Below are 27,152 nucleotides of genomic sequence, written 5' to 3'. Positions count from 1 at the left end.
AAATTTGGTCAGATATAGAAACTAGACAAGATCTTTCATCACCACTCACAAGTCAAGCAAATCTCAGTGAATGAAATGAGTCTAGGTAGCTTGGAAAAGGCCAAACTTCATGTATCAAATCTCCAAACGCTAATCTAATTCTGAAGCCTAAAAAGAACTATCCAAAGTCATCAGACAAGAATCCCTTGGATATCATGTTTCAGACTCCAAAACCAGATGAAAAGAAGCTGGTTGGCAAGGTCCATAGCATTTTACAAAGATCCATCTGATTTAGTACAAAAGAAGAGAATTGCCAAAATTTACAGGAATGAAAAAGAGATATGTGTGGTGGCTGGACACCCTCAGTTTGCAGCAGCAAAAAGGGAAGAAAAAGAAAGAATTAAGGAAGAAAAGAGGCAAGCTGCTTTAGATGCTAAGAAGCTAAAACAGAAGAAAGAGAAAACTGCTATAGTAGCCAAGCTTCAAGCTGTGAAAGCTGCAACTGAAATCTCTGAAAAACCACCTGTGATTACTGAAGCTCAGGATCAGCAAATGTAAAATGAACCTCCATAAAAAAGAAAATTCAGATACAAGCTTCACTCCAAAAGAAAATTAGACTTTAGTGATGAGGAAATGGAAGACTATATTCCCAAACAGTCTACAACTTGAACTCAAACATCCAAGCCCTCAGTGGTACATGAGGAATTCAGGGTGGATCCAACAAAGAATTTTCATGGTGAGCCTATAATTCCCAAGGATGAGCCAATAGATTGGGAAAGTTTGCCAATTTCTGAACTCAATTTACATATCTTCAACAAGCCAGAGAAGATAAATATAAGAGCAACCAAGAAAGTCAAGCCTGTGACTCCCAGAACCAAAACCTTAGCCAAAACTCAACCAACAGTCAACAAGGGAGATCTTTTATATATTTATGACATCAAGGAGTTTTCATATTTAAACCTCTATTTGGATGAATTGGAAGAAGTAAGAGGGATTGATGCTCACAGACATCTTCCTGAAAGACTAGTGTTTAAGTACAAGGGAGGGAAAGAGATCACATGGCCTCTTCACAGGATTCTTCAAGAAATCCAATCTATACTGATAAAGGTCTTCTCATCCTTCAAGAAAAACTTTGGTTTCAATGTAACTGCAAGGAAATTGGTCCTAAAGAAGATAGAAGATCTAAGGAGTAATAAAGCCAAGAACACTTCCAAAAACTCTAACAATTGCCTTCACAGGAAGTAGAGTGCATTTAAGGCCTTATTGGATGATGGAATTCATGGATGACAAGGGTGTTAGAAGATTCTTCAGACTGGATGACCAATTGAGTATCTCTAGCAATGAGACTCTATTGGAGATGCAAGAAAAGCTGGATCTATCTGAAGCTGATGAACTTGAATTCCACATACAACTCCAGAATTAAATAGAAGAGAATAACAGGAAGCTTGGGAAGAAATCCCGGCAATCAAGGAAATAGAATCATCTGCTCAGTCTAGAGGAGCACCTTGATAATGATTGTGAGAACTCTTTGAAAACTTTGCTTTGTTTAATTTTCAATAAAATTTGTAGCACTTACCAGTTTTATGTACTATATTTTAATCTATGTATTTGGGGTATTTTGTTATCATCAAGTTTCTCTTAATTTATGGCTACAATTCTAGTAGACATAAATTGGGGGAGAGTTTTAGAAATATGTTGTGAACGTGATAGTAAGTTAAACAAAACACCTTGGTAGATTTAACTTAGTGAAATTTTTAGCTCTCGACGGATGTTCTAATATAGTCTTAACGGATGAACTTTATAGTCCCGACGGATGAAAATTTGACATCCATCGAGAGTGTAGCTTATATAATAAGTAAGTACTGTAGCACATTTCTGCAAACACCATGTTTTAGTCTAGTAGATTATGTAGGATTCTCTAAGTCATGTTGACTACTAGATTGATATGAAGAATAGGTTGTCTAATTGTAAATATGAGATGTCTTATAATTCTGTATAAGTGAAATAGAGTCAAGTGACAGATAGACTCCCGACGGATGATCTACAAGGCTCCCAACGGATGACCAACATATTCCCGATGGATGTTCAACATAATCCCGACGGATGATCATATTCAAATTAGCTGTTGATAGTGACAACACAGTCACATGAGTCGGGTGTTTGCAAAAGGAATGTGTCAGCCTGTTAAGCAGGATTTGGAGAACAAAGAAGCATTACCATTTTTATGCAAATGTGAAGATATTCAAAGATGCTGGAATAGAGTAATGAAGTAGCATGGAGTTAGACTAGATTTTATTTTGTTTTATTATCTTGTCTTACTGTCATGTAACTTGGTGATATATAAACCAAGTGTAGCAAGTAGAACAAATAACTAAGCAAGCTTATTTTTCAGAGAAATCTATCAAGCTGTATTCTGTAGGAATTTCTCTGTAGTTTTGTTTGTTCAACTTAAAAAGCATCTGTGAGCTATTCAAAGCTTCACAGAGTTCTCAATCTGATATATATATCTAGTGGATACTTTCAAATCCACCAGAAAGTTTTAAAGCTTGTGTTTTATTACTTGGTGTTTTGATTTCTATTACTTCTTCATTCCGCATTACAGCAAATCAAACACTATTATATATATTAAGTTAGAACAATTTTAAAATCTCAAAAAGTAGCCAGAATTACATTCAACCCCCCTTCTGTAATTCTTGTTGTATTGTTAGGGAATAACATTAATTTATGTCTCATTATATATATCTTGCTTAGCATTCGGCTCACCTCTTGCTTGATGTTATTTCAGCTAGCAAGTATGGTTAGATTCAAGCAGACTGCTCGTAAGTCTATCAGTGGAAATGCTGAGCCATATGTGAGAGCTCCAGGTAGTATAGCCAGCGTGTATGTGAGGACCAGTAGTTATTAAAAATCTGTAATAGTTGTTAGTGTTGGACTGTACAAGCGCTGAACCTTTGTGATCTTGGATTATGTTGTAAACAGCCATTTGTAATAATTATGTTTATCAATTGTTATCTTTTGGTTATATTTTCGGGCTGTGACAGTAGTCTTGTTTGAAGACACTCTCAGGCATGCCTATGTAATTAACAGTTATGTAACTATTTCTTCACATCCGTTGATAAACTTCTTCAAGTATCTATTGATTCATTATGACTTCTATTTTCATGAATCAGTGGATAAGTTATACATAATCACCTAACTTTTTTATAAAAAATCCTAACTACGAAGCAAATTTAGCAGGCTACCTAATCAACCGATACTTTGTAAGATTAATATAATTTGAATAGTTTATAAAAATACAGATAATGTCTAGTTTAAGTGTTGTTATCCTCATATTACATGTACAATTCCCAACAATTGTTTATCTTGTTAGATTGGTGACACTATTGTTGTACTAAAACGGGTTAACAAATTTGGAACCATTTTTTTTAACATATAATCGTAGCTTCTATTTTTTCTTAATAAAGCCCACTCGTCAATTAATATAATTAACCAATATATCTTAGAAGTTCTACATTGAGCATCTTATTTAAGTCCATATATTATAATAAAATACTTATATTTTATTACGGGATTTGTCTATTTAAAGTGTTTAAATTTTGTGATCCATAATTTAGAGTAAAACTTTTATGGATTACAGTGAAATTATAGTAATGAAACCTAAAAGATAAAAACTCTAAACTTTAATAGTTCCTGGTTGCAGGATAAATAATTGGTTGTCATGCTAATCGATAAAGATCAGTGTATACTATGCTTGCTTCATTACGATGGACATTTGTTCTCATAGAAATTGTGTGGTGGCAATATAGCTAGCATGTAGTGCTTATTAGAGAATAAGTTTACTGAACATGACTCGGACAACTGAATAATTAATGGGGTTCACTTGTATATTAGTCGTTGTTCATAAAGTGATGGTTATACAAGGATCCTTATACTTGAGAACATTATAGTCATCATATGCACACTAATCTTTACTTGGTTTAGATTGTAGTATTTATGGACTGTTGGATTTTTAACGCAGCGGGGGCATGGAAAAACACTTTTACACATACAAAATCCAAATAAAAGCATATAAATCGTGAATAAAAATTCGAGGGATCGAATCTAACCTTTTAAAATTAATTCGGAGACAACGATCAGAGATCCTTAGCAGTTGCTCCTCAAGTGTGAAGCACTCCACCGGTATCCACCAAGAAAACGACTTTTAGGAGGAGGAGGAGGTGGAGAGAATTTGGTTTTCTAAAACTTTTGGGTTTCTGGGGTTAGAATAAAATAGGGTCTATAATAGTGTATTTATAGGCAAAATTTTCAGCTGAAATTTTCCCATAAATATTATTATTATTATCCCATTTATTATTCTCATTAATAATTAAAACACCTTTTAATTATTAATCCTTTTTCTAAACACTTTAGAAATAATTCTCTCTCTTGATTTAATTTCCAAAAATTAAATCCTTAATTAATAATATTAAGAACTTTTCTTAATTAATTTATAATCAATTAAATCTCATTTAATCAATTATTAAATTTGCCAATTAATTATTTATTTCACAAATAAATAATTATTAGCCATTATTAATTAATTCCTCCACCATAAAATCATTCTCTTTTTATGGTGTGACCCTGTAGGTTCAATATTAAGCCGGTAGTAGAAATAAATAATAATAAAACTATTTTATCATTATTTATATAAATTCTCTAATTTATTAAATATGATTAATTAATTAATCACATTTATTCTACATCGTGAGTAATGCTTCTCAACATATCGCGACTATCCGAATAATATGAATTCACTGCTTAGAATACCAAGAACCTGTCAATGAATAGTTACCGTACAATAAACTCCTTCTACCCTACAATGTCCCGATTAAATACAAGGCATGGATCTCGTGCCAAGCCTATCTAATTTAATCACTTGCTTACCATTTATTATGCATAGTTCTATGCAAATTAGAAACTCCTTTCTAATTTCATTCACTCTGGCCAGAGATTCCTGAACTAGCATAAGTAGATCAGCCTTGAACATTCGCTTCCTTCACTGGAAGGGGTAGATCCTTTATTGATCATACACTATCTTCGTGTACAAATTCCTATACCCAGAAGATCCCTAATAATTGTCCCTGGAGACTAAGAACTAAACCAAAGCATAGTTCAGTGTACACAAGATGACTATGACGACCTCAAGTCTAAGGATACTTGTACAACTATCACTAGGTGAACAACTGCTGACACGTGAGTGAACTCCATCAGTTGTTCAGCTGTGCGAGTCATGTTCAGTGAACTTATTCTATAATAAGCACCTACATACTAGCTATAGTGTCACCACACAAATGTCTATGAGAACAGACATCCTTCATAATGAAGCAAGCATAGTATGTACCGATCTTCGCGGATTATTAATTACCAGTTAGTAATCCTATGACCAGGAACTATTTAAGTTTAGAGTTATCATCTTTTTAGGTCTCACTATTATGATCTCATCATAATCCATAAAAAGCTTTACTCTAAACTATGGTATATCTTATTTAAACACTTAAATAGATAAAGCCCGTAATAAAAATAAAACAAGTCTTTATTAATATCAATGAAATCAAAACAGATTACATAAAAGTTATTCCTAAATCCTAATACCTGATTGGACTTAGGACATATTCCTTTCAATCTCCCACTTGTACTAAAGCCAATCACTCTGGTATCTAATACCCATCTTGATGATCAAAGTGACTTTCATAAAGTAGCTTTATGAGTGGGTCTACTATGTTGTTATGTGTGTCAACTCTAATACAATACAATATAAGAAATGTTACCGCGCTCCCACTAACCCTTTTGTAGACGCATGGTTCATCTACGTTTTTGATAAAATCAAACTCTTTGATTGTCTCATCAAAACGAATGTTCCATCTTTCAAGAAGCTTGCTTTAAATCACATATGGTTCGCAGCAGCTTACACACTAGGTTTTCATTTCCCTTGGAAAGAAAACCATCTGGCTATTTTCCGGATCACATAGTCGTAGTAAGCAGCATTCGCAAGCAAAATCCGAACTGATTTTAACAGGGCTACAGGTAAAAGGTTTCATCAAAGTCAATCCATTGCCTTTGTTTAAATCCTTTTCCCAAAAGCCTGGCCTTAAAGGTCTACACCTGGCCATCTGCTATAATCTATCTTTTGTATACCGTATACATAGATTCCATTCTGGATTTCATGGCACTATGCCATTTCTCTGAGTCAACACTACTCATAGCCTCATTATAGGTCACAGGGTCGTCAACATCAATGATCGACAACTCATTGTCATTCTCAATGACAAGGCCATAATACCTCTCAGGTTGGCGAGACACTCTCCCTGATCTATGAATGGGCTGTTCCATAAAAGGTTGTTCAGTCAGAACAGGTGTTTCCACTTGAACCGTAGTAGTTTGTGCTTCTTGAACTTCATCAAGTTCAATTTTGCTCCCACTGTTTCCTTCAAGGATAAACTCCTTTTCCAAGAAGGTAGCATGTCTAGAGACAAACACCCGATGATCGGTGCAAAAGTAATACTCTAAAGTCTCTTTAGGATATCCCACAAAACTACATTTTACGGATCGATATTCCAGCTTATCTGGGTCAACTTTCTTGACATAAGCTGGACATCCCCAAATCTTAACGTGTTTAAGACTCGGTTTCCTTTCTTTTCCATATCTCATACGGAGTTTGAGGAACAGATTTGGAAGGCACCTTATTCAGTAAATATGCTGAGGTTTCCAATGCATAACCCCATAGGAATACTGGAAGATTTGCATAGCTCATCATGGACCGAACTATGTCTAACAAAGTTCGATATCTCCTTTCAGATACCAATCTGGAGGAGTCCACTGGGAGACTATACCATTTACTTTGAGATAATCCAGAAACTCTCCATTAAAGTATTCACCACCTCGATCTGATCGAAGAGTTATAATACTATGTTTGGTTGTTTCTCCACTTCATACTTATATTCTTTGAACTTTTCAAAGGCCTCAGACTTGTGTTTCATCAAACACATATCCGAATCCAGATCTATCATCTATGAAAGTAATGAAGTACGAAAACCCACCCATGGCTTGCATAGACATTGGTCCACATACAACTGTGTGTACCATTCCTAGCAAATTTGCAGCCCTTTCTCCATGTCCACTAAATGGAGACTGCAGTGCCACTATAAAGTGAGATTTTCATCATCCCTTTTCTTTTATTAGTTTGTTCAATCTGAAGCAAATTATGTCACATATATACAGACCATTATTTAAAGTACCACATCCATAAAGAATATTATCTCTAAGAATATAACATTCATTATTCTCAATAATAAATGAAAAATCCATCCAAGTCTAACTTGGGAATAATATTCCTCACAATCGAGGGAACAAAATAACAATTATTTAAAACAATAGTCTTGCCCGTAGGCATATGTAAATGAAATAATTCTACATCTTCAGCAGCAACTCTTGCTCCATTTCCCATCAGTAGAATCACCTCCTCTTCCTCAAGAGTCCTACTTCTCCTTGGTCCCTGCAACAAATTACAGATATGAGAACCACAGGCGATATCTAATACCCAAGTAGAAATGACATATTCATTTCTATCATGAACATACCTGAATCAGAAGCGGTAGTCTCACTACCCTTCTTCTTCAATTCTGCAAGGTAAACCTTGCAGTTCCTCTTCCAGTGCCCCACCTTATTACAGTGAAAGCAAACAACTTTGCTCTTGGGGTCTTCAGCTTTTGGTGGAACCGGCATTTTCTCACCTACTTTCTTCTTCTTGGAAGAGTTCCTCTTCCTTTTCTTAGGATTGGAACCTTCACCAATTAGAAGAACAGAACTCTTCTTAGGGGAAAAATTCGATTCCCCAGTCTTCAACATGTTGTGGAGTTCAGGCAGGCTGACATCCAACTTATTCATGTGAAAGTTCACAACAAACTGCGAGAACGAACTCGGAAGCGATTGTAAGACCAAGTCTTGGCTCAGCTCCCCATCTATGGCAAAACCAAGTTGTCCAAGACGTTCAATCAAATTGATCATCTTAAGTACATGGTCATTCACAGATGATCCCTCAGACATCCTACAACCGAACAGCTCCTTCGATATCTCATATCGAGCTGTCCCCCCTGCCACATCATACAACTCTTATAGATGCATGAGGATAGTGTGAGCATCCATATGCTCATGTTGCTTCTGTAGCTCAATGTTCATGGAAGCTAGCATGATGCATTGAGCAACATTTGCATCATCTATCCACTTACGATACACAACATGTTCATCATTATGCACATCGCTAGCAGGTTCAGTTGGCTTAGGTGAGTCAATCACGTATTTCAGCTTCTCAATCATAAGAACAATTCTCAAGTTTTGAAGCCAGTCAGCATAATTAGGACCAGTCAATTTATGAGCATCTAGTATGCTCCTGAGTGATAGTGCAGAAGATATAATGTATATTATAAATCTGTAAATGATAAACACATAACAACACTTAGCAAATATTCGATTTCATTTTAAAACACTATATGAATCGAGTCTTTATTCATAAGTGGCTCCCACTAGTTTATCTAATTTATTCAACTCTCTACGTGAAAAAATTAAGCATTCATAATGCTAGTGGGAATAGGGATCCTACATTCCATCACACAACCCCGGCTGTGGCACGAAATGCCATGTAATGTTCAACAGGCAGACAACTCTTGTCAATTACATCTTATGTTATTCCCTAATCAAACTTTAGCCTCTTGAATAATTGAGTCACGGCTGTGGCACGACAAACTCAATATTCTAAGTCAAGTCTAAACCCAACATTCCATATAATTGAATCAGTCCCCAAAGGCCCACGGCTGTGGCACATAACGACCTTTAGATTCTTATTCAATGTACACATCTCTATGTAATAGACAAGTATTTCTTATTTCGAAATCAAAGCCCTCGGCTGTGACACGAAACGACAATGATTCAAAAATGAGAACTACTTTCTACCATGTTGGAAGGCTATGACCGACACAAGCCCGTTGTGTCATTGGCCAATTACTACTTGATATTATTTAATTTTAGAGGGATTATATTACGTTACAATCATAATCATATTATAAAGAGATTCTTCCTTTTAAATTAAATATTTCAAATCAATAATCAATAATCAGACGATTCCCAGATCGGGTGGAGCATTGTCAAGAGGCGTCACTTAATAACCCTTTCTTACAGATAGAAATCTGTTGTTGACAGAATCATCCTTTCTCTCATATCAAAAATTCATATTCAATTACGTGTTTCATAAACACAAGAATCTCATGATTGTATTCATAATATTGTTATTAAGGTTATGAAACAATTTCACTATACTAGGTTGTCTAACAAACGCCTTATGTTTATTTAAGTTCACCTGAATCTATCATCGCATGATAAACTAAGCATATATCACATATATCAACATGAATAAACATCAAGGTAGGCATGTTACATCATCTAGCATATTAGTCTAAGCATTATACATCTCTATGTATCACATAAAGCATTTAAAAGCAACTAAAACAGTCAAAAACAGCTTTAAAACACTTCATGGAAATATAAACAGTTCAAAACTTTTATATAAACTAAAATTGATCACTCCATTAGATCCGTCTCGGAAAAACGAATCCAACGGTATATTGCACGCCCAAAACGGAGTTACGAAACTCCCAGAAAATCAATTTTAAAATCAACAGAGGGCTGTAACGCATTACAGGAACGCGTTACAAGCCCTGTAACGCATTCGGGTGATGCGTTACACCCCTTTTAAGCCATTAAAGGGTGTAACGCATTCCGTGAATGCGTTATGCGTTACACCCCTATATATTTTTATTTTTTTTTATTTTTCAGTCGCCGCAGTCCTTTTCTCTCCCTCAGTTTGCGTGCTACCTGACCTGTCTTCTTTATTCTTTCCGTGCACAGTAGCACATACAGCAACAGAAGCACTTGCACATGCAGTACATATATATATATACATACAATACATATATATATATAATTATTTAATTACGAATTTAATTGTAATAACTTCAAAAATTCATAATAAAAAATCTATACATCCTAAAATTATGAAAAAAATACCCAGACGATCTACAACACTTGTAGAACCCAGATCAACATTCAAAATTATTCTGAGAAACGATTTCTCATCAGACAAAATTAATCCATAATATAACTTGTAAAAATCATTATTAATTCATACAAGCACATAAAATTCTGAAATTTTTACCACAGATCTTTATGCATACAACCTACGCTCTGATACCAATGTTGGATTTTTAACACAGCGGGGGCATGGCAAAACACTTTTACACATAAAAAATCCAAATAAAAGCATATAAATCGTGAATAAAAATTCGAGGGATCGAATCTAACCTTTTAAAATTAATTCGGAGACAACGATCAGAGATCCTTAGCAGTTGCTCCTCAAGTGTGAAGCACTCCACCGGTATCCACCAAGAAAACGACTTTTAGGAGGAGGAGGAGGTGGAGAGAATTTGGTTTTCTAAAACTTTTGGGTTTCTGGGGTTAGAATAAAATAGGGTCTCTAATAGTGTATTTATAGGCAAAATTTTCAGCTGAAACTTTCCCATAAATATTATTATTATTATCCCATTTATTATTCTCATTATTAATTAAAACACCTTTTAATTATTAATCCTTTTTCTAAACACTTTAGAAATAATTCTCTCTCTTGATTTAATTTCCAAAAATTAAATCCTTAATTAATAATATTAAGAACTTTTCTTAATTAATTTATAATCAATTAAATCTCATTTAATCAATTATTAAATTTGCCAATTAATTATTTATTTCACAAATAAATAATTATTAGCCATTATTAATTAATTCCTCCACCATAAAATCATTCTCTTTTTATGGTGTGATCCTGTAGGTTCAATATTAAGCCGGTAGTAGAAATAAATAATAATAAAACTATTTTATCATTATTTATATAAATTCTCTAATTTATTAAATATGATTAATTAATTAATCACATTTATTCTACATCGTGAGTGATGCTTCTTAACATATCGCGACTATCCGGATAATATGAATTCACTGCTTAGAATACCAAGAACCTGTCAGTGAATAGTTACCGTACAATAAACTCCTTCTACCCTACAATGTCCTGATTAAATACAACGCATGGATCTCGTGTCAAGCCTATCTAATTTAATCACTTGCTTACCATTTATTATGCGTAGTTCTATGCAAATTAGAAACTCCTTTCTAATTTCATTCACTCTGGCCAGAGATTCCTGAACTAGCATAAGTGGATCAGCCTTGAACATTCGCTTCCTTCACTGGAAGGGGTAGATCCTTTATTGATCATATACTATCTTCGTGTACAAATTCCTATACCCAGAAGAGCCCAAATAATTGTCCCTGGAGACTAAGAACTAAACCAAAGCATAGTTCAGTGTACACAAGATGACTATGACGACCTCAAGTCTAAGGATACTTGTACAACTATCACTAGGTAAACAACTGCTGACACGTGAGTGAACTCCATCAGTTGTTCAGCTGTGCGAGTCATGTTCAGTGAACTTATTCTATAATAAGCACCTACATACTAGCTATAGTGTCACCACACAAATATCTATGAGAACAGACATCCTTCATAATGAAGCAAGCATAGTATGTACCGATCTTTGCGGATTATTAATTACCAGTTAGTAATCCTATGACCAGGAACTATTTAAGTTTAGAGTTATCATCTTTTTAGGTCTCACTATTATGATCTCATCATAATCCATAAAAAGCTTTACTCTAAACTATGGTATATCTTATTTAAACACTTAAATAGATAAAGCCCGTAATAAAAACAAAACAAGTCTTTATTAATATCAATGAAATCAAAACAGATTACATAAAAGTTATTCCTAAATCCTAATACCTGATTGGACTTAGGACATATTCCTTTCATGGACAATATTAAGGGCTCTTCTGGGTGTAGGACTTTGTACACGAAGATAGTGAATGATTGATGAAGGATCTGCCCTATCTAGTCAAAGAGGAGAATGTACTATGCTATTCCACTTATGTTAGTTCAGGAATCTCTGGTCAGGGTGAATGTAATTAAAAAGAAGTTTCTGATTTGCATTAAACAGAACTAGGCATAGTGCATGTGATTAAATTAGATTGACTAGACACGAGATCCATGCCTCGTATTTAATCGGGAAATTATAGGGTAGGAAAATTTTGTTATATATAATTGATGATATCAGGACAAAAACTATGAGAAGTTCTTATAATGACTTAACTAAAGAGTGACATCATTAGTACTTATATCAGTACTTGATGATCAATATATGATGTCATCGGGATTTGTCACTTCAGTAGATATTCGAGGAGGAAAAGGAAAGCAGGAATTCAAGGCAGTGAAGGACTTTATCTCAGAAGAAATCATACATGGATATATAATAGGTTTCCTTATTGCAATAGAATAAGATTCCTTATTGGTTATGTAACTGTGCTCTATATAAAGAACATATTAGGTTCATGCTATAAGCACTGCGACATTGTTATATCATTCGTATAACCTAGCAGCTCTCAAGGATAATTGTTCATCCTTTGAGAGAGTACTTTTGTAATAAGTTTTTATCTGTTAATATAGAAACTTTTTAAAGCTTTATCAAATTGTTTGCATAAACTGTATTCACCTCCCCCCTCTACAGTTGATTAAGGACCTAAACATTAGTATCAAACTTTCTATTGACATACAAACAGTTGAAGATATGAAAATCAATCTTAATGGAAGACAAAGAAGCATCACAGAATCCACAACCACCAACCCCAGCCACACCACAGATTAGTAGCAATATGAGTATGTATGAAGTCATCAAGGTACCAATCCTGAAGATACATAAATATCTAATCTGGAAAGTCAGGATGGCCTTGTGCTTGGAAGCCAAAGATCCTGAATATATAAGAAGGATTTATGATGGTCCTCATAAACCATTGAAGGTAGTTGTTTCTATTGCAGGAGAACCAGAAAATATGGTTGACAAAGACAAGAAGGTCTATTCTTGTAACACCCTTCAAATCCGGGGTCTAGATCTGGGGTTTACTTACCAATCATTAACATAATATAAACTCGTTCAATAATTATACAAACAGATATCCAACCCCTTCAAATAATATCCAAGATCTTTAAGGTTAAAGTATGAAAACAAGAACAATACACTATATTTATTACAACCCTAAATTCAAAGTCTCATAGAACTCTAGTTATGACAAGCCAACTATCTAAACATGTTTTAAACTGAATTCATTTTATTCATTTACACACTAAATCTATCTACACTACACCTGCTCTGGGAGTTCAAAACTTTCTTCTTTTATCGGGATTAGCACCCTTGGTGCCAGAGGATTCTACTTCTTGACTCTTACCACTCGGGTACGAATGGGTTTCATTCTCTGTTTTAACTGAAAACAAAATGAATAACAACAAAGGGGTGAGCAATAATTGCTCAGCAAGTCCATAATATATATACAGTATTAAAAGAAAGTTAAATTAACTGGTAATCAACGATGATCAATAAATTAGACTTGACTCAACAATCACAGTACTGTAGTCTGCTGGTCAGTCAGATATAGTACAAATCTATGATATTCACATAGACCCACGTCATAACAAGGTACCCAGGCTCATTTCTAGCCTCCATATTTCATTCCAGGGAACAGTTCATCTCTGACCCTAATAGTAACCATCCAGTCCATCGGACAAGCATCCGGAACTATCAGTATGCTTCGATGTTATCTCAGTCATTGAGATATACATCAAGATATAAGTATTGTAAAATTTATTGAAATATGAATAGAGTATTCATCGTATCAAAAGAAATCAGGAATGAAAGTGAAATATAATCAGAGGAACAGTAGTTGTGTATCAGTGTTTGTGAATTGGAATTATCCATACTTATCGGGTTGAGAATTCGAATAAAGTAAAGCAATTCACTATTCTGGATTTAGAATAGGGGAAAAACTTTCCTGATACATGTTCTACCTCAGATATATCACAGTTCCCGAACACTGTCTTGATCCGCCTTGCTGGAGTTGTATCTATAAAAAAAAATACTCATTTAGTCCACTCATATCGTAATCGCATCACAATCTGACTTCACGTTGCCCTTATCGTCTACCCGTACGATTCTAACCTACTCGTATAATAATTATATAGCATTTAGGACTCGATTAACCACATAAATCATATAATACGTAAGTCACATAGTCACTCTTAGCTTGAAAATATTTTTAGAATTGAAATTAAACCTGTATTCGCATTATCGAACAATATCTGACTCATTTCCTAAATTTTAGATTTTATTAGACTCGTATTTATAATTATTAAGGTCTATAAACAAATAAATATCGAAATACGACTCGTTTCCGAAAGAAATTAATATTTAAAACTATTTTTATTGGAAAGAGATCATTTTTCTGAGTCTAAGGGCTTCTGTTTCGCCTAAAACAGATAAACGGTTCAATTATTCCTCAATAAATAAGAATAATCAATTTATTATTCAAAATAATTAATTATTCAATTTAATTGAACCTCAAATATATTTTTAATTAATATTTAGGAAAAATCAAAATTAAAAATGATTTTTCCATAATTTTTGGAATTAAAATGAATTTAAAATAAATTATTTAAAATAAACTAATTATTTATCAAAATAATTAATCAATATAAATAATAATAAATAATTAAATAATTAAATAATTAAGGAAATAAATAATTTTCAAATTTTAAAAAATATTTCAGGTTTATTAATAAAATAAATCAATTAATTAAATTAATTAATAAATTTATTTAAATAAATAAAAATGAATTTTTTAATTTATAAAAAAAATAAATAAAGTCCAGAAACAGTTTTTTGAAAATGGATTTGGTTTTGAATGGATCAAAACCGGGTCATTTAAACGGGTCAAACGGGTCAAACTCTGGGTCATGAATAACATGACCGGAATCTGCCCAAAAATCCGATGACGGCTAGGATTCCGGCCCGCAGTGTTCAGGCCAAAAATAACACCGTTTGGTGTGTTTTTCAGGTGGGTTTAATTCCAAATTGTTTCCCCCTTCTGATTCAGGCAAAAACCAACCTGAATAACTCCTCGCTCATCTTCTCCGATCAAATAAAACTCAACTCCAGCCAACTATCATTTTTCTTCATCTGTACATAAAACTTCACATTCTATAGCTTAAATCAAAGCTTGTTCAGTGTATAATCAAACCCCTAACAGCCTATATACCCCAGCTTCTTCAAAATCAAAAACGTATAAATCAAAATTTCATATAAACCCTAATAATCGAATTCGATCATACATGAATCATTTGATGAAATTGAATACATAAATCGTCTGTACACGTCACAAAGAAGCTATATCAATCACCAAATCAATCCAATAACCCTGGAATCAAAAAGCCCTAATTCGAACATAAACCATAGAAATTAAAATTGAAGAATAACGAATTAAAATATGAAATTGATGCAAGAAATTGAAAGAACAGATCAAGAGCATAGATTTTAGTACTCCCATGAACAGATTTGGTGCCCAAAATCGATCAAAATCACTGGTTGATTCTTCGACCCGATTCTGGAAAACCCGACCCGAAAATAGAGAATTTTATGACTTTTTTCTGATTTTTAATAATTTAATTATAATTAATTAATAAAAATTAGGCAATTTATAGTAGTAAAAATATTACTCCTAATTAAAATTAAGACCGTAATTATACTCCTAATAAAATTAATTGACCCTTAATTAATTATTTTTGGGTAATAATTTTTAATTTTTAAATATCCAATAAATACAAAATATATGCCAAAAATTCCCAACAATTGTGAATAATTCAAAAATGCAATGAAATTGAATATTTGAAAGTCCCATGATTCTATAAAAATAAAAATGTGATTTTTGTATGGTTTTTAGCACCCAAAGGGGTCCGGAAAAGTCATTTTTCACGAAACGAGAAAATTTCAAAATTAACTAGATGTTTAGAATATCGATATGGTATAGGCCATGCTAGGAAAAATATGGCCAATTATTTTATATGAAATAACAGCTATTAAAACGAAGTTTGGGTCGTATAACTTTTGATATAAAAGCATTTAACTTACAATAAAATACCCGAAAAATACCCCAAACTATACAGAACATATGCATCACATAACAGCTAAGATTTTACAACTAATCACATTTAACAATATAATAGAACAAATAATATACCTTAATTATGATATAAAACAGTTAAAATTTCTCAGTCGTTACATCCTTCCCCCTTAAAAGGATTCTGTCCTCGGAATCTTGCTAAGTAAATAACTGGGGATATTTTTCTAACATTTCACTTTCAAGTTCCCAGGTTGACTCTTCAATCATAGGGTTTCTCCACAGAACTCGTACCAATGATACAGACTTATTTCTTAATACTCTCTCCTGCCGATCTAGAATTCTTAGTGGTTGCTCTACATACGACAAATCGACTTGAATCTCTATCGGCTCGTACTCTATCACATATCTTGAACCAGGACTATATCTCTTAAGCATTGACATATGATACACATTATAGATATGCTGTATATGGGGTGGTAATTTTAACTCATATTTAACTTTTCCTACTTTCTTTAGTATCTCAAATGGACCGACGTAACGTGGATTTAGTTTACCCTTCTTACCAAATCTGGTCAATCCTTTCCATGGTGATACCTTTAGTAATACAGGTTCCCCTTCTTTGTATTCCATATCCTTTCTAGTCTGATCCGCATATTTTTATTGTCAACTTTGCGCTGCTTCTAGTCATTTTTGGATAAGTTCCATTTTTTCCTTAGTTTGTGGATCAATTCCGAACCTAAAATCTTACGTTCACCAACTTCATCACAATACACTGGAGATCTGCACTTTCTTCCATATAAGGCTTCATAAGGTGGCATTCCAATAGTTGCATGATAGCTGTTGTTGTAAGAGAATTCCACTAGCGGTAAATGTTCATCCCAATTGCCTTCAAAATATAATGCACATACTCGTAGCATATCTTCAATTATTTGGATCGTTCTTTCGCTTTGCCCGTCCGTCTGCGGATGATATGCGGTGCTCATATTTAACTTAGTGCCTAAGCATTCCTGGAATTATCTCTAGAATCTTAAATTGAAATGTGGATCTTGATCGGATACAATTGATACAGGAACTCCATGTCGCATCACAATCTCTTTAAAATATAAGTGCACTAACTTATCAAGTGAAAATTTTTCTTTGATTGGAAGTAAATGTGCTGACTTCGTTAGCCTGTCCATAATTGATAAGTGGAATTTATATCCACTTAGAACGCTTGTAAAGGCTTAAATTGGTGATTTGTACTCAAGTTATTTGTGTTTTTGATGTATTTTTGTAGTGTTTTGCATTTCAGGGTATATTTGGAAGAAGAAATAGAATTTACATTGTTTATGCTAAAAGGGTGTTAGGATGGAGCCTCTAGAGTTAGCACGAAAGAAACCAACAACTAAAGTCAAGGAAATAAGAAAAATTAGAATTTCCAGAATGTCAGGGCGGCCACACTTGTCTTGGGAGCGGCCGCGCCCATTTGTCAGTAACTCAGGGCGGCCGCGCTGGATTTGAGGACGGCTGCGCTATATCGAATTTCAGGAATCCTGATTATACTATAAGATTGATTGTATGGTCTCCTGATCGGTTGGGTTGGTATTTAAAGACTTTTAAAAGACATTTTTAGATAGGAGAGCAAGGAAGTGGCAACAAGAAGACCTAATAGAACAATACAATGAAGGAGAAGAAGATCTTATTTTTACTTGTGATTCTTTGCTTAAGTTCTAATCTTGGATGCTTGTTTTCTTTGTTGTTTGAACCTGATACCTTTTGTTAACGTACTTTGTTATTATTATTCAGTTATTTTAGACCTAGTTTATCTTAGTTATTTACATGCTTTTATTGGAACCCATGGTGACGATGAGTTCGGTTATGAACTAATCATTGTCATGGGAATCTAACGGATTTACTTATGGATTTCTATAGTTAATTGTTTTGATACCTAAGTGTGTGGTGATTGAATGATATCCTAGCATTGGTTGTGTGTATTCGTCTTATGTGTGTCGCGAACATATAAGATAGTTTGTTAATCTCTATTGAAGCGACAATGAATATAGAGATTTAGAATTTGCCATGCTAGCATAGGTTCATGTATTTATTATGCATGATTCGTAGGTAATTTTAACCATCTTACTTGCCCTATGTAATCATGATAGATAACTTGTTCATTAAAACTTTATGTTGTCAAATTCTATAGATATATAGGGTCTCAACATAATTGGTTTTTATTCAGCTTCTATCTCTTTTGTGGATGTCTGGTAGTAGGGTATTCGTACAACGAAAGTTGGCATTTACTAGTTTTGTGTTATCTGATTAGTTGTCATAATAATTGCATGCTAAGGTTAAGAACAATGATTTTGAATGAAGTAGTAATGAAGTTAGACTCCCATGTTTCTCTCATATAGTTAATTTAATCACTTTTATTCTCAGTTAATTACATGTTAGTTTAATCTTAGTTATAAATATCCCAACTTGTTATTGTCTTAGCATAGAGAGATAGCCATACCATTGTTGCATAGGTGCGTAATCTTAAGTTAACTAAAAAAAGTCTCTATGGATACGAATCTGATTTATATCTTATACAACTTGAGAACGCGTATACTTGCGTGTAATTTTAGTGTGTTTTTTTGCCCTGACAAGTTTTTGGCGCCGCTGCCGGGGAGTCGGTGTTTAATTTAGTTTATGTGCTTGACATCAGTGGTCGTTGAAGTTCACTGACTCGAATATTTTACTTGTTTACTTTGTTGGTATTTCAGTTACTCTAGAGGGCGTGTATGCGAACACGTTCTCAATATCGTAAAGAAGCACTGGAAGAAGTTGAAGTAGTTGAAGAAGTTAAGAAAGTTGAAGAAGAAGTAGAGCTGGCCAAATGAGCGGTTGGGCTCGTCCCGTTTACAATTCAGTTCGTTAAAATTCGCATAATTCGGCGCGTCAACGAACGGGTAATTATTCGGTACTAACCGTCAAGTTTAACGAACCGAATACGAACACTATTTTATGAAACCGGAACCAGCCCGGAAACGGATCGGCCCGAACCGGCTAATTCGTTGACGAATAGACAGAAAATCGAGGTGGTTATTCACGGTTAACCGGCCCGTGAATAATTCATTGGTCGCGATTGAAGTTCACGGGCCAAGAACAAATTATTTCTTATATTAGAAGTCATACCAAGAACGGTTCCATGTGCGCCTCTGTAGTATGGGCTTGTCAATGTACCAAACCTCTCTTGTTCGGCTGAAATCGAAAAAATGAAGTTGAAAAAAAGAAAAAAGATTGTAATTCTGCTTCCGCTATCACTTTAATCTTATAATCACAAAAAAGATCAATTTATGTTTACTATATTGTAACTTTAATCTTTATGTTTAATTTATGTTTACAATATTATAACTTTAATCTTTATACTTAATTAATTTATGCTTAATTTAAAAAAAAGAAAAAAGATTACAATTTATGTTTACAAAAAAATTGATTCATTACAATTTACAACTACAAACAAGAGCTTATTAAAAAAGAATAGAAATATACTTATGGGCCTGCCAGTTTTGCGCGTGCAACATGCATACTACCAGGTTTATTCACCTAAACTGAGCGGTTAACAGCCTACCTATCAATTTTCTTTATTCTATTTTAATCAAATTATTCATTTGTTAACCGCATAAACCGCCTATTCGCCCGAACCGTGTTATTCGCTTTATTCGCGTGCCGTACACGAGTCCTCCAACTCTGTAATCAGCCCGGCTCAGCCCGAACCGTATATCCTCATGTGTCGTTCATGATTTCAGATGTCAACTAACCGGCCCATCCAAAATTCAGCCCGGCACGCTCGGTCCATTTGTTTGGCCAACTCTATGAAGAAGGATCATTACAATGGGAGATCAAGCAGCGAATTTGATGGATTACTCTCAACGAAAGATCAATGACATTGAGTCTAGCATTATCAGACCATCCATTGCGGTTAACACCTTTGAAATCAAGTCTAGCACGATTCAGATGATGCAGAATCTAGTTTGGGGGTTCTCCAACGGAAGATCCCAACATGCACATTAGAGATTTCATCGAGATCTGCGACACTTTGAAATTCAACAATGTTTCTGAAGATGCTATAAAGCTGAGGCTTTTTCCATTCTCTCTGAGGGATAAAGCTAAGTATTAGGTACATTCTCTACCAGCAGGTTCTATCACCACTTAGGAGGAACTTGCTTAGAAGTTTCTAACTAAATTCTTTCCTATGGCGAAGACAGCTGCAATCAGAATCGTTATCAGTCAATTTGCGCAGCAATCGAGAGAATCTTTGTGTGAGGCTTGGGAGCGCTACAAGGAGATGCTTAGTAAGTGTCCTCATCATGGCATGCCTGATTGGATGATCATCAATTGCTTTTATAATGGTTTGGGAGAACAATCAAGACCCATGCTCGATGCAGCATCAGGTGGAGCCTTATGGGCTAAGAGCTACGATGAAGCTTATGAGTTGATTGAACTGATGACTGCTAATGAATACCATAATCCAACTCAGACACTACCTCAAGGCAAGGTAGCAGGAATTCTGGAGGTGGATACAGCTACTGCTATAGCTGCTGTTAGGGCTAAACACGCGCTAATATTTCACGCAAGTATACACGATCGCAAGTAATATAGAATTATTTCTAGTTCGTTCCCACGGGGACTGGTTTAGGTTAACTTTGTGATTTATGCACTTATGCAATAGTGATATGGCTATTATTCAATGCTAAGACGATAACAAATTGGGTTATATTATAACTACGGTTAACTAACATAAACTAAGAGAGTAAAGAGAGTTGAATAATATATGACACAAATATGGGATTCTAACTTCATTTGAATACTTCATTCAATAGCCTTATTGTTCTTAACCTTAGCATGCAATGGTGATGATACTAATTAGATAACACGAAACTGCTAAATGCCAACTTTATTGCACGCATAACATACTACCAGACATCCACAAAAGAGATGGAAGCTGAATAGACACCAATTATATTGAGAACCTATATGTCTATAGAATTTGACAACATAATGGCTTAATGCACAAGTTATCTATCATGATTACATAAGGAAAGTAAGATGATTAAAATTACCTATGAATCATGTATAACAATAACACATGAACCTATGCTAGCATGGCAAGTTGTAAATCCTTAAATTCACTGTCGCTTCATTAAAGATTAACACGCTATCTTATAAGTTCGTGATGCTCATAAGATGAATAAGCACAACCAATACTAGGTTATCATATAATCACCACACACTAAGGCATTGAAACAAATTACCTAAAGAAATCCATAAATAAATCCGCTAGAACCCCACGATAACGATTAGCCCATAATCGGACTCATCATCAACGTGGGTTCTGATGAAAGCATGGTATAAAAAATGTAGTCTTTATACTAAATAAATAATAAACCAAGTACAAAACAAAAGTATAGGTTCACGAATAAGAAAACTAGCATCCAAAGTTACAACTTAGAACAAAGAATCATAAGTATAAACTAGATTTTCTTCGTCTTCGTTGAATTGTGCGAAAATGGTCTTCTTACGCCTTCTCCTCGTGCTCTGGTACGTCTCCCTTATGAAAAATGACCTTTATTTATGTATATATAGCAGCCCATGCAAAATAGAAGTCCTTCAATCAGAAGCCCAATAGAATCAGGATTCAAATCTCCCGACCCGGCGCGGGCGCGCGCTTGATCAGCGCGGGCGCGCTGTGTCTCTGTAGTTTGGGCGCGGCCGCGCGCTATAACAGTGCGGACGCGATAGCCTTCTAGAAAAAATTCTTTTTTTCTTCTTTTCTTGCTGCAATGAGTTAGTTTCCCGAGTTTTCTTCTTTGGACACCATCCTAACACCATAATAGCACAAAAACAATGCTAATTCACCTGAATTCCAGATTAATGCCTGAAATGCAAAAATACTAGAAAATACATTAAAACACCAACTTGAGTACAAAAGCACCAATTTAAAGCTTAATGGAGCGTTATAAAGTGTCATAAATGCCACTCAACATACCCTCAAACTTGAATTGATGCTTGTCCTCAAGCATAAACAGACTCAAAGAACAAGAAATAAAAATGCATGAATGCAACTATATGAATGCAACGATACCCATAGAATAACTAAAACAATCAACAAGCAACATCTCCAAAAATGCAGTTATTCCCATAAAGATCAATCAAACCTTACAAATCAACTTACAAACCAGAGACGTGCGTGTGTGCAAATGCTTACAGATATACTATCGCAACTAGATCAATAATCATGACTCACTACTCATCAAAGCAATCGCAAGGTTATAAATAAAATAAAATCTAGACACAAAATAACATATAACACTTCAATTCTTATATTGGGGTTTTATATGGATTCATGCTTTTATTCACAACAAAATAACACAAATATGCTTATTTGACCGTGCAATGAGTGAGGTCCACAAAAGACTTATACAATAGTACCCATGTAGCGAGCGTTAGGTTAGCAGATCCCAGACTATAAAAGGCTTAGGTCACTAGGCACAAAGTCCCCTAAGAACTTAATAACTCGAGTACTAAAGAGCCCACTCGTGATCAATTATATGTAACACTTATTATTATTATTATTTTCTTTTTTTTCTTTTTTTTCATAAATTTCTGAATGAGTACGTTTCGCTCCATCTCGTTCAACCCTAGACTACTCATATAAATATGAGTCGGCTACTAGCCATTTGACACCTAGCCACAACAACTAGCAATGAAATCTAATTTTCTCCAATTTTTAAAAATCCATGCTATTTTATTTAAGAGAAAATCCTAAATTTTAAATATAAACAAGCGATTCAACCTCGACAAACAAACAAACCATGATCATGATCTAGCACTCAAGCAACCTATAAGACTTAGTGATATACAAGTGTCTCTAGCATGCAAATCAATTCGATACGACTTAACATCACTTCACTAGCATCAATATCACAAGTCAATTGGAAAAAGCATCTAAGGGATCATGTTATTATGCAAATGCATGAACTATATGAACAAACTATCATGAAAACTACAAAAAAACTACATGGCAAAATATGCAACTATATGCACTAAACTATCATGAATATGCAACTATATGCGACTCACACAAACATATTCCTTCAACTACTACCCTCAAACTTAAATATTCATTTTCCTCAGTGAAGGTAATAGTAAGAAATCAGGCGTACTTACTCAGAATCAGGATCCTCACCCTTAACGGGTGGAGTGTCAAGCATGTCTAGAGGTGGAAACAGAGAGTCCTCACCAAATACTGGCCACTGGATGTCAACACCTGTGGCTCTGAATGCAGTCCCCAATGCCTTGGTGAGATCACGTGTAAACCTACTATGGATGTCATGCATCGCATCCATCCTCCTCGCTAGACGCCTATACTGCGCCATGCTCATACCAACTCCAACACCCGCTCCTGCTTCTTCCTGCTCCTGCTGCGATGGCTGCTGCGACTAGAACGACTCTACTTCCTCACCCAAAAGAACTCTCCAACCCGCCTCACGGGCAAACTTTGAACCACCAGCATACATCTGATCATATTGCTGCTTTCCCGGAAGAAGATCAAATGAATAACCAAGCCCCTTATGATCGGGCTTACCACCGTACCACTCCACCATATTCAATATAATCGAACTATCAATAGCAGAACTAGGAAGCTGAAGCTGCTCAGGTGCGGCCCAACAGACACGAACTGTCGCACACAACTTCGTCACAATGGACGCATAGGGTATGAAACCCATAATACTGCCTCACAAAAACCTCATAATACCTTGGTGAATAACCCTACCAAGGTCCACATAGTCACCCTGCAGAATACCCTACAACAAACGTGCAAGATCCACAGTAACCTCATGCATATGAGAAGATGGCATGATATTATCACAAATAAAAGAATTCCATGCGCGTGCAAACCTGTTCATACACGAAGCAGGGAATGTAGCATAACCAGTCATGCCCCATTTGAACTTCCAATGAGTCTAAGGCACACACAGAGTCGCAACAATCAAATCCAAATCAAAGCTCTCCAGAGTCTTATCATTCCAGGTGTCCTGACCGGGCCTCCTCGCAGCCAGATCAATAACCCTCCTTATAACATCTGCACTGTACTCCACCGTCATCCCCCTAACCACAGTGAAACCATTCTTCTCCGCCTTCGCATTAGCATAGAACTCTTGAACAACACTCATGGGCACAGTAGCGGGTGCCTCGCAAAAAGAAACCCAACCCATCACCAAAATCATCTCCAACAACCTACCATCCTTCCCCGATGGCAGAAAACCACGCTCCTTGGCTATAGGCTTCGAGAGAAGCCTCGTATACTCCGCTTCAGTCTCGAGAGTTGAAAACCTCGGCCTCACACCACCTGCACTCGAAGAAGCGGTGGTGTTGCTGCTTACTTGAGTTCTTTGTCTCTTGGGTGCCATCGGGATTGAATAGAGAGAATAAGAGATAAGTGTTTGAGAGAGATTTGTGTTTGAGAATTTTGAGAAGTGGTGGAGAAGTTTGTGTATAAGTGTATGTATATATAGGAGGTGAGAAGAGAATTAGATATGAAATAGAAGTGGGAATTGATTATGGGAATAGTGAGAATAATGGGTTTGATTTGGAGAGAGAAATTTGGGATGTGAAAGAGTAAAATTCGGGTAGGAATTGATTTTCAAAAGAAGTCCCCCATTTTCTCTTAATTCCCAGCTGTTTTATTTTTTTTCAAAATTCGGGGGGTAGTACGGCGGCGCGCTACCTCAGCGCGGGCGCGACGTGCTTCTGTTGTTTCAGCGCGGCCGCCCCACTAGGCAGCGCGGGCGCACTTTGTTTCTGGAAAACTGGCACGACCGTTCCGCTTCCTCAGCGTGGGTGCGCCGTGCCACTATAGTTGGCCCTAAATTTTTTTTATATTTTTCATTTTTTGTGTTTTTCTCCTTTTTTTCCTTTTTCCTCTATCTAATAATGTACAACAAACTTGGGTTGTCTCCCAAGAAGAGCTTGCTTTACGTCATTAGCTTGACATAGAAATGCTAGATCAAACGGACAATAAAACGGCACTAACCACCTCACGGTTTTCCGTGTCACCATAGTAATGCTTCAACCTCTAACCATTTACCTTGAATGCTTGGCCCGAATTATTCTCAAAAATCTCTACCACTCCATGTGGAAACACAGTTTTGACAACAAACGGCCCTGACCACCTTGACTTCAACTTTCCAGGAAAAATATGGAGACGAGAGTTGAACAAAAGAACTTGTTGCCCCTGCACAAATGATTTGAGTACTAGACCCCTATTGTGCCGCCTCTTGAATTTCTCCTTATACATTTTGTTGTTCTCATATGCTTGAAGTTAAAACTCATTGTGCTCTTTCAATTGAAGCATCCTCTTCTTTCCAGCTGCATCTAAATCAAGATTCAACTTCTTCAAATCCCAATATGCTTTATGCTCTAGCTCCACCAGTAAATGACACCCCTTATCATAAACCAACTGATACGGTGACATCCCTAGCGGAGTCTTGTACGCTGTTTGATACCCCCAAACAGCTTCATCAAGCTTCAAAGACCAATCTTTTCTTGATGGACACACAACTTTCTCTAAAATACGTTTGATGCCTCTGTTAGATACCTCAGCTTGACCACTCGTCTGAGGATGATAAGCCGTAGCAATACGATGATTCACATTATATGTTTGTATCATAGCAGTGAACTTGCGGTTATAGAAATGCGACCCCTCATCACTTATTATGACTCTTGGAGTTCCAAATCTTGTGAATATCTGCTTGTGAAGAAAATTAAGCACTACCTTCGTATCGTTCGTTGGCAACGCCTTAACTTCAACCTATTTTGAGACATAATCAACCGCCAACAAGATATATTGATTGTTACAAGATGAGATAAATGACCCCATGAAGTCAATTCCCCAAACATTGAAGACTTCAACCTCGAGAAGCATATTAAGAGGCATCTCATCCCTCTTGGACATATTACCCACACGTTGACATCGATTATATTTCAAAACAAATTGATGAGCACCTTTAAACAAGGTCAGCTAAAAGAAACCTGCTTGAAGAATATGAGATGCTGTCTTTTCTCCACCATAATGTCCTCCATAAGCCTTTGAGTGGTAATCTTGCAAGATTCCCCCGTTTTACTGTAAGGAATACATCTCCTGATGATTTGGTCAGTTCCTTGTCAAAAAAGAAACGGCTTATCCCATATATACCACTTCACTTCATGCAGAAACTTCTTCCTTTGAGCGGAAGTCAACTCTGGAGGCATAACGTTACTCACAAGGTAGTTCACAATATCGGCGAACCACGGTTCTTCTTCTTGCACTCCAAATAATTGCTCGTCGGGAAAGGATTCGTTAATTAAAGACTTATCTTGTGAAGTAGCAATTGGATCCTCTAAACGCGAGAGATGATCGATGACTTAATTTTCAGTCCCTTTTATGTCCTTGATCTCTAATTCAAACTCCTGAAGTAAAAGAACCCATCGAATCAATCCAGTCTTCGAGTCCTTCTTTGAGACGAGATATCGAATGGCAGCGTGATCAGTGAAAACTGTCACCTTCGTCCCAAGTAGATAAGATCAAAATTTCTCAAAACTATAGAAAATAGCCAAAATTTCTTTCTCAGTAGTGGTGTAGTTCAGTTGAGCACCATTAAGAGTCTTACTAGCATAGTAGAATATATGAAATATGTTGTTCTTTCATTGCCCAAGAACTGCTCCAACTGCATAGTCACTTGCATCGCATATCATTTCAAATGGTTCAGCCCAATCAGGTGCAGTTATGATAGGTGCCGTAATCAAACTCTTCTTCATTGTCTCAAAAGCAGCAAGGCACTCATCATAAAACTTGAAAGGAACATATTTCTCTAGCAAATTGCACAACAACTTCGAAATCTTAGAGAAGTCCTTGATGAAACGCCTATAGAAACCCGCATGACCAAGAAAATTATGAATTTCCTTAATAGAAATTGGTGGAGAAAGATTTTCAATAACCCCCACCTTGGATTTGTGCATCTCAAGACCCTTACTAGAAA

The 27,152-nt window shown here is 35.5% G+C and overlaps 1 non-coding gene across 1 annotated transcript; it reads right to left on the bottom strand.

Annotated features, from left to right (window-relative positions):
• Positions 1-20,341: 20,341 nt before the first annotated feature.
• LOC141722938 (small nucleolar RNA R71) lies at positions 20,342-20,448 on the bottom strand. The gene has a single exon (XR_012575937.1). It is a non-coding gene; the product is annotated as a small nucleolar RNA R71 (small nucleolar RNA).
• Positions 20,449-27,152: the final 6,704 nt, after the last annotated feature.

The sequence above is a fragment of the Apium graveolens genome, chromosome 4, assembly GCF_009905375.1.
Source record: "Apium graveolens cultivar Ventura chromosome 4, ASM990537v1, whole genome shotgun sequence".
Taxonomy (NCBI): domain Eukaryota; kingdom Viridiplantae; phylum Streptophyta; class Magnoliopsida; order Apiales; family Apiaceae; genus Apium; species Apium graveolens.
This window is presented reverse-complemented; position numbering and strand designations above follow the sequence as displayed.